Source organism: Anguilla rostrata, chromosome 5 (assembly GCF_018555375.3).
Source record: "Anguilla rostrata isolate EN2019 chromosome 5, ASM1855537v3, whole genome shotgun sequence".
In the NCBI taxonomy this organism is placed as follows: Eukaryota; Metazoa; Chordata; class Actinopteri; order Anguilliformes; family Anguillidae; genus Anguilla; species Anguilla rostrata.
The window spans coordinates 9,330,248-9,345,375 of record NC_057937.1 but is presented as its reverse complement, the minus strand read 5'-3'; the positions used below and the strand labels follow the sequence as shown (position 1 = coordinate 9,345,375).

At 44.0% G+C, this 15,128-nt stretch overlaps 1 protein-coding gene across 1 annotated transcript in view; it reads right to left on the bottom strand.

The window, feature by feature from the left end:
* Window positions 1-12,529, bottom strand: part of sorbs2a (sorbin and SH3 domain containing 2a) — a 63,403-nt gene extending 50,874 nt beyond the window's left edge. Inside the window, exons 1-2 of the mRNA XM_064337920.1 lie at window positions 12,094-12,529; window positions 2,193-2,338 (exon numbers count right to left, since the gene is read on the bottom strand). The gene's annotated coding sequence lies outside the window, so the exon portion shown is untranslated. The remainder of the gene's footprint in view (window positions 1-2,192; window positions 2,339-12,093) is intronic.
* Window positions 12,530-15,128: the final 2,599 nt, after the last annotated feature.

The following is a 15,128-nucleotide window of genomic DNA, read 5'->3' as shown; positions in this document are numbered from 1 at the left end:
CTGGGTTTTTGTTGTGTACAGTACAGGCACCAGCTGAATGGAAGTGGAAAGGTCCGGAGAAGAGCTCAAACAAACCCAGAGGAACGCACGCCCTGTAATTCTGAGCCCATGAACAAGCTTTTAAGAGTGTTTCTATCCACATTCAAGTGGAGATTAGACTTTTTTTTTTTTTTTTTTGCCACACCACGTCTCCTCACAAACAACTGCCCTCCTTGTGCTAAGCCCATGCCAGAGCTGGATCTGAAACCGGCCGTTTTTAAAAACACGCCAAATTCCCCAAGTGCACTCTGTGTAAACAAAGCCTCCGAGATTTTATTTGTCACCGAAAGTAAAAAAGAAAAAACAAAAAAAAACATCAGTCGTCGCATTCCTGGGGACAACAAAAGGTGCTCTGTTGAAAAGGGGGCAGAGGGGTGGGGGCGGGTCCGGGGGGGGCTGTTACCGCTGTGATTCGGGGGGCCCGGGAACGCGCCCCGCGTGCACCTCGCGCTGAGGGGTCAAGGTGAAATTCCGCCGTGCCTCCGGGATCTCCCGGCTGGAACACGATCGCGTTCCCATCGTAAAAACGCCACAAAGGTGTGCCGCTCGTGTTACAGCGCTGAGCGGGTCAGGGCAAGGCCTCGGCCCGCTCCTCATTTCTGCGCGTCCGATACGACCCCCAGGAATGCCACACGACGCCCTCGGTGCCGTGCTTTTTCGCAGAAGCGGGCTGCGATACAACACGCACGGGACGGAATAAGTCCGAAGCCGATCGCAACAGCAGGGATACTAGCGGCAAAAATATTCAACCGGACACAAGATTCCACTTTTAAGCAACTCACACTTTTCCTTCACATTGTGAAGAAAAAAAGCTGTTAATTTGAAATCCTGGGTTTGTGCTTTGCCATTTGTGATTTCTGTTGCTGAAATAATAAAGCATTCGGTTCACGTTTATCTACTTCAGAGACCGGGAATGGAACAGCAGTGAATCAATCAGCCTGTTGCCAACTTTCCTATTTTGTCACCTGGTGTAGGAATTTATCACATTTCCTATATACTAGATTTCATTTTTTCCTCAAGTAATAATAATATTTTTTATTTTTTGAACCAGTATGATATGTGTTTATCATACTAAATTCTAAAAATCATACAATTCCAAAACAATTTAAAGAAGTATGAAAAAAAAGCTTAAACAATTTCCCCCAGGTAACACCAACTGACCTAAACCTACAGAAGTGACTTCTGTATCCAGAAACAATCAACTATCAGAGGGCAGCGCTGCCATTTTATGGCTGTTTGCTGTTTGCTGTTGCTGTGAAGAGCTGGCAATGCGGATTTTAACGTAAAAATTCCCCTCAGTGCCCACGCTGCAGTTTTCTGTGCCATCCGCTCCTCTTTTTGGGGGCCCCTCTGACCTCTCCCTCCCCTTTGCCAAGCCATCCCAACTGTAGTAGCGTGTTTCTTTCCGTAAGGCACGGTAAAGCGTTGCGGTGCGGACAGTAAAAGTCACTTTAATGCATGCTGTTCCGCTCGACGCTTGATCTCATTTGAATCACAAAAGCAGACGGGAGACTGTCGATTGGCCCTGGGTGCCGCTGGACAGTGACCACAGCCAGTTCCGCTTGGTTTAAAAGGGACAGTGTGCCAAGCAAAATTAGATTTTAAAACAAACCATTAGAGCTAATTACATTCACTTATCATCAAGGGTGTTACAGAAATGTAAATCGTGCGGATAAAGGAAGGGAAAGTGGTTTTGTAAATAGTTTATGATTATGTGCTTCTGTCACAACTCGCATTAAGAATGGAAAGCTGCTGCATAAACTATTGATTTTAGAAATTAAGAAATTATGCAAGCTGGTACGTTCAAAAATCACATGCTGTCTTCTCAAGATCCAGTCATCCACTTGTAGTTGGAAATGACTTATAATCGCAACACTATAAGAGTATCAGGTTGTAATACACATACTGTACAGTACAAGTTGCAAGAAAGAAAGAAAGATAGGAAAGATCAGTTTCTTTTTGGAAGAATCAACCACTGACTAGATGTATCAAATTACACTGTTGATATACACCAATTATCCAGCAGACCAAAAAAATTGTTAGGCTTCACCTGGTATCAAATCAAGTGAGTGATGAAAGATTAAAGAGAGAGGGAGAGTGAGAGAGAGAGAGAGAGAGAGAGAGAGAGAGAGAGAGAGAACATAAACCCTTACCAGGCATTAAATGTCAAGCGGGTCGACTAATCTGAGGAGACAGACATCTGCAACCCCAACATCCGAAAGCTCTTCTTCTTTTTCTGTCCAGGAGATTACACGCTTCCTCAGGGCTTACATCCGAGTCCAGGTCTGACTCCTCTTCCCTGGAGGGCGAAGACGGGGGGACAGTTTAGGGAACCAGCCCCCCTATTTTGAGCTATTTTCGGACGCGGACACGTACGAGCGGGGTCTGGAAAGTTCCCCGCCCCCGGTCCTGACCGGCGAGTGACAAGGCGGACCGTCGATGGGCGGGACACCGCCCGCGGGGGCGAAGCGTGTCATCGTTTCGGGGCACGCGCTGGTCAGGCACGCAGCACCTTTGAGATTAACGCCGGTGAAAAGCCATGAGGATGAGGTAACCTGGCTTCGGTGTCGGTCACTGCCGACGCTGACGGGAGCCTGTATGAGATATTCAGGCCGAACTGAAGGCATTCCTTCCCTTACCAAGCACACCGGCCCCGATACCTGCACAAGCTCCGGACTGCTGTGACTTTATGTACTCTACTGCAGTACGAATATACTAAGCAGTGAGTTAAGACTCTGTGATGAAAATGAACCAGCAGCAAGCCGTGCAATAACACACTGTGTGCAATCATGTGATCAATCAATGCAATCATGAACCAATCAACAGTGAGCTCACTGAGCAGAATGTTAAAAGAACATTCTTTTACAAACTGCTGCGATTCATACATATAACGCCTTCAAGAAGACAGAGCCGTTATTCCCTATCGCATTTAGAATAGAATCTATCAATAATAAATAATATATTATTTATTTTTCTCTACACAGTGTTTCTTTCTCAAGGGTTTCCTCTCAACCTGTCCCCCAGTCACAGATGGTGTACTCAGATATAAGATCTGCAGATCTGTCATCGTGCATACAACGTAACATCACAGTATGTGGTCCATGCGTGCAACAGCAAGCGTAATATAAGTTCTGCACATTTTTTTACTTTTGAGGTTTAGAAGGCTGTTGACAGCATGATCGTTCATCTCCTAGAGAGAGAGAAGGAGGAAGGCCGTCTATTTATCACAGGGGAAGCAACAGTAGAAAGACAGATGAACTGATCACTCACTCACTGCAAGTGAGTAATAATATTTGGCAAATAGGCACTGGGCAGTGGGTGATCTTCACGCACACACGCACGCAAATACACACTCAAGTGCGTCATATGTGCACACAGATGTCACTGTAACTTGCAGATATAAACTCACACACACTACTTCTTGTAGGTTTGTTCTTGAGTGGTGCTCATCTGGCAATGGCGAAAAAACTATGCCATCAATGTCAAGATGACTTGCCTTTTATGCCGTAAAATTATGTTGATCTGGGAACAACCTTAGCTATAGATATAATGATTGGCAATAATTGTTAAGCTACTTCACGCTAGATAACTATAGACTATATGAAATCAGAAATGTATTAAGAAACAACCTAATCTACCAAGCAAGCTAGTATCAATTTGCATCACAGATATTACTTTCCGAACTAGCTTGTGAAACATCAAGGATGGGAATTGATGATATTGTTTAATGGTATTGGAAACACTTCTGCATTAACACACACACACACACGCACGCACACATGCATGCAGGCACGCACACACACACGCACGTACGCACAAAACGGCACAATACCAACGACAGCTTCCGCTCCTCAACAGGCCCAGAATAAAAGCAGCTGTTCTTATCCCGCGTTCCCGCTATTCTCGGGGCTGCGATGAGACGGCGGCATCTCAACGTATCGCCTCCGCAGTGGCGGGAGACTCGCTAGGCCACGCTTGGGCCCTTTCCCGCCAAACGGCAGCACACGCAAAAACAAACCGAATAAACACACCCAGCCCCGTTCGCCGCACAGCACGCTAGCACACGGCACGCTAGCTCTGAAGCCGCACTCATACAGTAAACCAGTGCGCTGTGCGCTCCAGTGCTTTCATATTGGACATTCATCCGTTACTCTCGTGCTGATGGGGGGAGGGTCGGGGGTCAGCTTGTGACACGCGGGGTAAGTCTGCTGTGCGATTGTTATGTAATCCCGGGCGTAATAACGGTACGCTAAAAATAGGCAGCACTTCCAAAAAAACAAATAAATAAACAAAAAATTGGCCATCATATGGAACAAAACGTATGGAATAAGATGAGCTAAATCAAGTATTTATGGGGACTGGGGGGTTTTAATAACTCTAAATTCACCAAAGTCAAAGTCTACATGGAGTAAAGCCTGTTCTGGGAAAAGCTTTCCCTGTTCTGAACGAGATCAACTTACAACCGACCCCTTTTTTTCTTTATTCTCTTTGCGTTTACAGTGGACAGGTGTGACAGATGCTTTTGTGTTCAGGAGAGACTCGGCATTCCTGCCTATAAATCAGGCTGCTGCGTGGCGCTCCAGTTATTTGCAGTGTTCATCAAATCCTGCGGAGATCACTGGCTGTTGACCACAGATACAGGGCCTGTGCTCCCGTGCTACACTCTCAGAAAAAAAGGTACCACTCAGCACCTAGAAAGGTACAACTGCTTGTCACTGTGGCAGTACCCCTTGAAGGTACAGAACTGTACCTTTACCAGAAAAAAAGGTATCATTCAGTACCTAGAAAGGTACAATCACTTGTCACTAGTAACTTTAGAGGTACAGTTTTGTACTTGTACAATTGAGTTTTTTAGAATTTAAAAATGATGCACAATTGCAAACACAAAGTCAAGTTATAAATCAATGAGAATTTGAGCAAAACATTTGCAGATATGTATTAGCTAAACCATTTTTTAATAGCCAGTAAGACAGCAAGGAACAACTAGCCTCCGATACAGTGAATCAGCTGCACGCAGATTTTTAGATTCAGATGGCAATATGTAAACTGACTCATTTGACGCTTTTTTCCATTTACATATTGTGCTTCCAGACATTGATAATTATCTGGGCAATAGAGCAATATCCGGTGAGGTAAGTGAAAGGTTCAATTACTGCCTCGGCAACGTTGCAAGCAACACCTCAGCAACTCGCCGCTTCACCGACAGGAAGTGAAGACGCTCCGAAAAACCTGGACGTCGTTTTTACTGGGACTGCGAGAAATGAGTCACGACCAAGCGATTTCCAAGCCGAGAAAGCCAGCGGCGTTCACCACACCACACACGGAGTCTGGAATAGTCTTGGCTGAACACCGCCGCTTCACAAGTCTCTCAACATCAGGATGTCAAAGAGCGGGAATGAAGAGGCGGATTTAAAAAAAAAAAAAAACATGCCATATGGTACGTGCACTAATTAGCACCTTAGCAAGTCAGGATTTTTGGTCTGTTGTACACACCTCTATTTTTGCACATTTTCTCAATTTCTCAGTATTATAAAATGTCAAGACTGAGTTTTCATTCAGTTTGTAGTTTACCGGGTTCTTTAGTTTGTTGGTTCATTATATGGACAAAGATGTTATGTACATGAAGATCTTTAAACAACAAGGCGTTATCTTGCTGAGGACTTGCAATGAGTTGGCTGAAAAAGACATCATATATTCATAGATTATACCATATCTGTGGAAGCACCTGGTTTAAAATGAAAAGACGACCATCACCTTGTGACATTTCTTGATTCATCGTTATCATATCATAGAGAGGGAGACTTTAATCAAACGCATAATTCGAGCTCAAGCACAGCCAATGCCTGTGCTGCATTTATGCACAGTAAAGTGCCCAGTGAGTACATATGAGCAGAACAGGGACCATATGTACTCCGTAAGAGTCGATCTAACACTGAACACCTTACTGTGCAGACCTTCCCAGCGTTAAGCAGCCACCACCCGGCGGTTTGAGGAATGCCCCAGCGATTGGGCTGTCAACACGTACAGTAGGTGACACAAAGGGGGGGAGGGGGAGGGGAGGGCACGACGAAACCGCAGTCGTTCACACCCGCGTTCCGCGGACGCTTACCATACTGCGACTGGCAGGGGGCCGACACGGGGCGACGATGTGCCCTTGGGGAATCAGCGGTTAGCAGTGGAGCCGAACTGCGGCTTTCAAAACCCCGCTGGGTTTTTATTTAAATTTTATTTTCTATAAGGTATCAGTTTCAGAGACAATTAGAATAGCCTATACGTTTCTTCACTTGAGTTTACAAGCTACTAATTAAACACAGCTTCGATTTTAGGCTAATAAATGTACAATTGAATTTTCTCCCTGTCATAAATAACTGTGTAACTACAATGATTTGTTTTCTTTTTTTAATCATTTAAATATGATATACAAGGTTGGATCTTGGTTATTTAAGTGGGAAAAGACTGGGAAGGGTAGCCTTGTATTCCTGTCAAACAGTGCAGACCATCTCAAAGTTTCCAAAGAGAGAACCACATGCCCTCCCTCACTGGTGAACCACCCCCTCCAGTACAGGTGATTCAGAAAGGTGCACAATGAACCAAATAAGGCAAATCTCTGCCGTTGCCTTTTTAAAGCAAAATGCGGAGCTATATTTAAACTCCACCCCACCCTCTCGCTGTGTGACCGCATAACTCCCCCTCAGACCTCAGATTAGACGGACCCTGTCGACATCGCCTCCCACACACAGTTTCAACACCTGATTCGCTATTCGCTCAAATGCGATCTGACTTTCCTCACTCCAACTAAATGAGGGGTTATTAAAAGCGACGACCAGAACATGCACAGCCGATATCACATACAGCTCATGGCCACAGAGGGTAAAACATTAAGACAACGTTCATTAATCTTTCCCCATAGCGTGACGAGGCCAACATTTTTGCAGCCTGGAACATGGAGTCTGCTAGCTGTTGCTGGGTTCTGGCTTAGAGATGGGATAAAAAGGATGGCGCTCTGTGTGTATACATTGTTCGGTTATGTCATTGAGCGATCGGTATTTATTCACACCCCAGTTTAAGCGCAGCATGCGCATGCAATCCCTGCACATGATGAATGCAATCGCCTCCAAACCGTGGGACGTCTGTTGACAACATCTTTTCCATTAAGTCATTCATATTGTCTGGATCCACCAATCAATTTTGAAAATCTCAACGAGCTCAAAGCTACTTGATGCACAGCTGTCTGCATACATTTTTGGCAGAAATGCATCACGAAAAAAGCATCACATTTGTATGACAAACAAAAAAAAGAAACATTTGCTTGTATCTTGACTTTATCAATAATAATGGGATAATAAATGGTATTCTTTGTATTTAAACTAAGATGAAACTATTTTTTGGAGTTTGTGTGGTATGAGAGTAGACGCTGGAACTAAGGCGAATTTTTAAAAAGGCAGTTAATGAGCTCAAACAAGATCAACACATTGAAACAAAGGAACCAGTCAGGACAAACGGGCTCTGGCGTTTCCTCTCCTGCTCCTTTCAGAGACGCAGAGATGCTTCCGGCTCTTTAGCGCACGTTGCCAGGCCTCATGCCCCCTAAGCCCACTTAGACTCTGCCCGGTAACAGGATCCGAACGCACCCCGCGTTTCACCCCCACTGATGTCGACTGTGGGATTTACACGTCCTCCAATGGCGCTGAGTTCAAAAGGTGGCTGTCTTCAGTGCGATGCCTCTTTCATCAGATGAGGAGACCCGGTGGGGGGCGGGGCTTCTGAAATTCGGGCCCCAGGGTGCCTCCGGCCCGGTCGATTTAGCCTGCAGCGGGGCGGTGGCGCCCTGAGGGGGAGTTGGCGGGGTCGTGACAAGTCACTAAGCTCTGGTGTTAAACTGTCATTAAACCTTTCCTGTTTTGGGGGTGGTGGTGGTGGTGGGGGGAGGGGGGGGGGTGGTCAAGGCCTCCTGTCCAGGCCACCCTGCTCAAATTCACAGCCACAGGTCAAAGGTCACGCTTACACCTGCCACCACTTGCAACATATTCTGTTTATTTTAAGGGAAAGTTAACCTCACTCATTCAAGAAATGTGAAGCCTGTTCTACTAAAGCAAACAAAATGAACTCAATTAAAAATTCAACGGGCAAACTGTTCCTTCGGCATCTTTGCAGTTTAGCAAATAATTACTGTAAACGTTACAGGGTTCCGTATGAAGTGGGCAGCGTACACAAACAGTAACATGAGAAAGAATGACCTTCCCGACTACTGCAATGCGACCCCCACCGTGGAGTCTGGTATTGAGACTTGGTTAGCGCATTAAGACAGCTGGAATATGATGACACAGCAGCGGCTGTTCCCGCTGCTTCTGGGGTCAGGTTCAAAGCAGCACTTTCTCCTCTCCGTCTCCGGCACTTCGCAAAAGGAGAATAGTGCCACAGTGACTGTTCAATAGGCACAGCACATACAGCCGTGAAAAGAGCTTGCATGGTTCTGGTGGCATCACCCTTATTGGTTTTGAAAATCACTCAGAATCCCCAAAGGCAATGGGGTAGGGTTTTACGTTTTTTTTTTTTTTTTTTGTCCTGGCATTACAGGTTTCCTGGTGCCCATTACAGAGGTCCCACATCGGTAGGAAATGGGGGCCAAAACATCCACCTTCCATGCAGCTCACGTAAAAGCCCTACGTAGAATATTTCTGAAATGGGAGATCCCTTTTTTGACTTTGTGATGAACAATTTTTGCTAGCATATCTCTAGCATGCATGTCTTTATTTGAATTGAGGAGTTTTCCTTTGCCCTCTGGGATAAACGTTCATACGCGTTTCACGCCTCACACACGCCCTCATTGCTAGGGCTAATTATGTTGTCTCCAAAAGCCGCAATCATCTTTTGACAAATATGACAATCATCACAGCACAGAAGGTCATGCTCCAGAGGCCATGCGCTGTACCCAGTCACTTGGAGAGCTCACTCCAATTACAAACGCCAAGGGGCTGTCAGCTGAATGAAGATGAAGATGGAGGAAAGGACGAAGGCTCACAAATTTGGAGAATGCACTTGCACTCTTGCGTTCCAGACCACATCCATGCCTGTTTTTACTCCCTGACTGGCAAGCAGCAGGTGCAAGCTAACACCTACAGACATTCCTCGTAGCCCACTGAATTCTGAAAGCCAACTGGCCTTTTTGTCAGCCATTGCCAAAATTGTTCTATTGTCAAGATTCAATCTTATTGCAGTAATTCACTTTGTACTTAAACAGCTTCCTTCTGATGATTCCTGCAGCCAAACAGCGACTTGTGAGCCGAGTGATTAGGCTCATAAACAGTACGTAAGAAACAAGGATACAAGCTTGAACCGATACTAATGTCTGAGGACAAGGAGCACTGCTCGGCTGAATACTGGCCTGAGTCTGCCCTCTGAACTCAGTCCAAACAATCTCTTCCCAGAGCCTTTCATTCCTCTGCAAAGGCCAAATTGTTCTCCCTTCAGATAAGACTGTGAGGCGGGTATGAGGTTCCATTAGTGAATGTGTTACAGGATATGCGTTTCAGCTTGCCATGTCTCAAGGGGCAGAGGGACTGCCATGGGATTCTGGGCAACTGAACCTAATTGGCTGAAGCTGATGGCAAGTCACCAAAGAACTTTCAGTTCATTACATCATCATTTAGCTGTGGATGCATCATAGAGGCACCCGTGTTTCTGAAAAAGACGTAGTCAATCTAAAGGTTGTGGTATTAAAATGGACGATGGGTCCTTATCCAACCCCTTAACTGCTATGGTACATAAGATTGCATAAAGTACTGTAATAGTCTGGCTGGCACAGTGAGGTTTTGGAGGGAACTGTGTATCCATTTATGCATCAGATTTAAAACACTTTCATTCTCCACGGCCAGCTGTACCTGCAAATGGATTTGGAATACTGGCCAGAGTGAGGTGCATATCTGAGTCCCTTCTTCATATTGTAGCAGTGCGCATTAAGCGTGCCTTTATCCAATCCCAGGAGGCAACATGTAACTTAGCCACTGCATCGCTCAGGGAGGGAGGGAGGGTGTCAGTTGCCAGGCTGTTCCGTGCCTCTTTGCGAGACAGCGGCGATTCTTGTTAATTAAGGCACCCGTGACTCGCCTGTATCAGCAGCGTGGGCTATGTCGCGCAGTTCACCGACAAAGCTGCGCATCAGCGCCTGCAGGAACTGGCAGCGATGGAATGAGTCTAGAGTTATGACTGGGTATTCCAAATGGCACACGAATGGAAAGATGGGCCATCAAAGTTGTTCAAATTACAATAATCAAGAACACATTTTTAAGGTTAATAATCACCACTGCAAAATGTAGCGAGAGATTAAATACTTTAAAATGCCAACTACCTGCTTTACTCTGGACTGTACGGCAAAGAAATGCAGTCCAACACCAGACATGACCACATGATGAAAACATTTTAAAGCATGTCGAAATAAATGTTATTTATAACAAAATACTGTACACCATTACATTGTAACACTTTTATTACTCACATAGAGCAGAACATATTTGCTATATGTTGTGTTATCAATGCATTCTCTAATATAGGCTATGCACGCAACTACATGCATAAAAGTTTAACAAACTGACATAGCCTATCTTCTAATTATTCTGACATATAAAAATGTAATCCTTACATCAGATCATAACTACTTCGATGGCAGAAGAAAATTATTTGTTAATTATTTACAGAAAAACAACAAAGTGAAGTGAAATGAAGACAGTAGCTTATAATTTACTCAATTCCCAGAATGGAGCAGTAGGCTAACTTGCATAGGTAAAAGAAACTATGTCATTTGGTCTACGTCTTAATCTAAAATAGACCATACAGTAAACTACTGACACTATATAGTTTCTCAATAGTATCACAATACAGACCAATTAGCTTTCAATGTTTTATTAATCGCTTCAGAATCCGGTATCGTCTAGGCTATACAGTATGCACTACACCTATACTTTTTAAGACAAGACGAGTATTGGCAATTATGAGGATATGTATGCATGCTTTATTTTGCGGAATGACAGATTTCGCTAAATTGCAAAACCAATAAAATGGGAAACAAACGGATAAGTATTCGTCCGAAGACACACACACAAACACACACAGATGAGAATTTGACAATGCTTTACAATAAAATTAGCCCCTGGTCTAGTTATCTATGAGGAAAAGCAAGTAACATACAGAAAACAGTTTTGTACTTCACACTTCACTCGAATAATGTGTATAAAAACGTGCACGATGAATATTTGAACCAGTTTATGTACTTGCTTGTTACAAAGTGGAAAGAGCGAATCCCCCTTCGGCACGCCGCCTATGCTGACACAAATAAATATGTTGTGAGAGTCTTCTTGATTGTTATGTTAATCAATTGGTGGTGAGACCTACGCAACGAAGCTATAGCACAGGCGCCTATACTAGATTGTGGAAGGTCGCAGTAGTGGTCAGATTATTGTATTCTCTGTTATTCATCGCATAAATTAACTGACTTGACCACTGAAGGAATTTGAGCAAGATTTCCGACTTTAACACGGAAGCAATATCGCGCTTTTTCTAAGCACACAATTATAACAGAAAGTGATCTTATTTAAAGCATTTATCCACAGCAAATGTGAAGAATTGTTATCTCATATAGGTACAAATTGTACAATGAGACATAAATAAAATTTTACAAAATATTCACAAGGAGCAGTGCACTTAATTCTATTATGCCAAGTAATGATTATGTGAGTACGAGTAGGCTACCTTGATCGATGCTATTAAACCGGTTACAAAATAACAACATTGGTGCCTAAATACTGCATTAGGCAATATAATTGCGCTGACAGCGTTATTAAGTCAATGGTTTAACGTTACAAAGTAGCTGACTATTAATATAGCCATCTTCGTAATGTCTACCCAAAAAGAACATACACAATCGACTATGTGTTAATATCAAATCAGAATATGCGGTTATCATCTGCGAAATGCGGATTTCCCAGAATCAGACGGGCTATATTATTTAGCTACCGTACATTCTAATGTATGATGCATATTAGTTGCACCGCGGCTCACCTAGAGTGCGATGGGGCACAGAGTCATCCAAAAAAAAAATCTTCCTGCAATCTAGACGTCCGATCCACGGAAGGAGGCAGGATTCTGACAGTTGAAATTTAAGTCCACGCGAAACTGAGACGGGGGGACCGCGGATAACTCGGTAGCCAGCACCACCGACAGTGGAAAGCCGACTGAAACCACACACCTGCCCCTCTTCTGGCAGTCTGTCCAAAAAAAGCAACAACGCACGTAAACAGTGTCAGTGCTCGGCAACACCCTTCTTTCGGGTCATTTGCTCTCCCCCGGAGTTCGAAACCAATTGAGATAGCATTGCAGTAAAGCTGTCTCCTCATAAGACAGAATGCAGATCCGCGGCAGACCTTGAAACAAGGGAAGAAACACAATCACATTTTTTCTGCATTCTATATGCGGCGCAATCGCAGGATAGTCACTGGCTAACCTCCAAACTGGCATCCCTGGACCATTCTGGTCACTCTGAGATATCGTTCGGCATCTCGCGTTCCTGTCCCGTTCCCAGAGAAATTATGGTTTTATTCCAGTTTACTGCCATTCTGTGCCCCCACAAGCAAAATGGCTGTTCGTTTCAGTCCCACTGCAGACAGCTCATTGGTTTAACGTTGGTTTCCTGTAGTCATGGAAACGACCAACTGTTCAATTTGTTCACTGAGACAGCGGCCGGTTCTCGTGCGAGTCACCATGGATAGCGCAAAACCCCTTCCTCCCCTGGAGCGCTGTAGATGGAATGTCTTTATTTGTGCATCCATTAGTTTATTTAGTAAGTGTGTGTTTGTGTTCGCGCGCACGTGTTTACACTCGTTTACCTTTTAAGACATATTTACTTTATGATGGGTCAACGATTGGTTGTTTGCATATACAAATGTATAAGTTATCTTGATCACTCAAACCACCGGCACAAACACACTTACATTAGACCTGTCTTTAAATGTTCTGTAATTGTACCACTTTGAACTGACCCCATCCATTTAGACAGTTCAGATTTAAAGTTTGTGAATTGAGTTGTAGTCATAGTCATACACTGAACTCATCTCACATTCAACCTCATCAAATATTAGATTTTTAAAACAAAGTGTGTGGCCCATAATGAGAATCCTCTCTAACTTGACAGATGTGAACACCAGATACTAAGTGGTACAAAAGCTGCTCAAAGGCTCCCCAGGTGTTAGTTTTTTCTGCCATTTTGGACCAGAACAGAAAGGAAACCCCTTACATAGATTAGATTGTTTCTGGTTTTATGGTGGAAGAAAGCGTCATCCTAAGTAGTAACTTCCACAATGCACATGGACCATTCTTTGTTTTCTCCAAACCTCTTAGACGCACAGTTGGTTCATTATTCTGATGGAATTGGGGGGTCCAGGCCCCTGTGTGGTACCTGACTCCAGTGCACTGGCCCTTGGCTGACAGAGGCCCCCAGGGACCCCTGTAAATAATTGAATGAGTCAGGAACATTCATCTGCCACTCCAGAAAGGAGTGACTTATTTACAGTCCAGTAGCACTGCATGCTGGGTAATTCACAGCCCCAATCTGCCCAATGAATAAATTACATGACCACAAACTGCACTTATAAAAAAACAAAGCTAAACTATAGGCTAGTGTACAGGCTACTATAAGGCCCATGGCCACTGAACTGTTGTCTACTCCCTTGCTAGGCACTAGTTCATACATTATGGGTGTGCCCTAGCTGGATCCCTTAATTTCCCTTCTGTTTGCTGCGAATTTGCTGCTAAATTTGCCCGACATATATTAAAGTAAAACCTTTGGGGTAACATGTTGGGCTGTGTAATGCATTGGGTCCCACAAGTGATAAAAATTGCTCTTGTGATCACCTTAGTTGTAAGTGGATGTGGAGAAGTTATTAGACATTTTCAGCCTGTTCCTATTCAGTGTTGGCATCAATGACCAACGAGGGACTGTCCACCAACAACAGATAATAACCTTTTACTTATGATGCATTTTCCCCCCCTGATTTCAAAACTTGTGTGCAGGCCCCAACCTCATTGATTCTGCAATAGTGATCTGGTACAGTGCATCATTTTTCACTCAGAAAAAAAAGAAGAAAACCTTCAGAGGTTAAAATGGTGTATGTGCGATTAATTGGTCACACTGGTGTGTGTTGTAGCAACCTTCCCAGTTTTTATATGTTTTTTCTTCATAGTTTGCCAGTGGACTTTCGAGCACAGTTTAAAGTGCCTTCAAATAAAAAAAATTAAAAAACTGGACTGAAAAGAAAAAGAGAGATTGGTGCTGAAAAAGAGCAGAGCTAGTGAGAGAAATAAAGTGGAAGAGAGTGAGAGACAGAAAGAAAAAGAGGGGATCAAAGAAAAGCGAGATGGTCTGAAAGAGCGATGGATCCTGAGAAAAAGATTTCACAGTGGCATTACAGCTGTTTTTCCCCCCATGGGGCATTTTCCACCCGTCTGTGAGAGTGTGAGTGACACTGACTCACGGGACAGAATGGACCGTGCGTTCCGGACGCGCCCCCCCCCCCCCCCCCCACGAGCCCCCGCTGCCCGCTGTGTCTGTGGTGGGCACGCCAACGGCGGGCAGTTCCCGTGTGGCTTGCAGGAAAAGCCAGTCGGCCTCTCCCCCTGTGAGTTTGCCATTCAAACCACAACGTTGGGCTCACAACTTTAAAAACAATAAAGTTTTTTTTTTTTTTAAATTAAGAGACTGAGGACAGGGAGCAGCAGGGAAGTTGTGTGATGCAGACTCAGGTCAGGTCAGCTTTTATTATCTCAGTTGGGGATTTGCTAAGTAGACACAGACAATAAAACAAACAAACAGTTATGATATAAAGGGATATTAAACTGGACACAAAATCAGGTTCTCACACACTACACCAATACTGCCTCCACTGATTGTTTTGATTAGGGCAAATGGAGATACAGAAAAGATCAATATAATAAATAAATACAATTTATATTTAAATAATGATTTGCATTCAAGTTGCATTTTTATTAAACTTTTTCAGTCATGCTCCATTTGGCAGATTATTTAACTGCTGGTCAGTTGA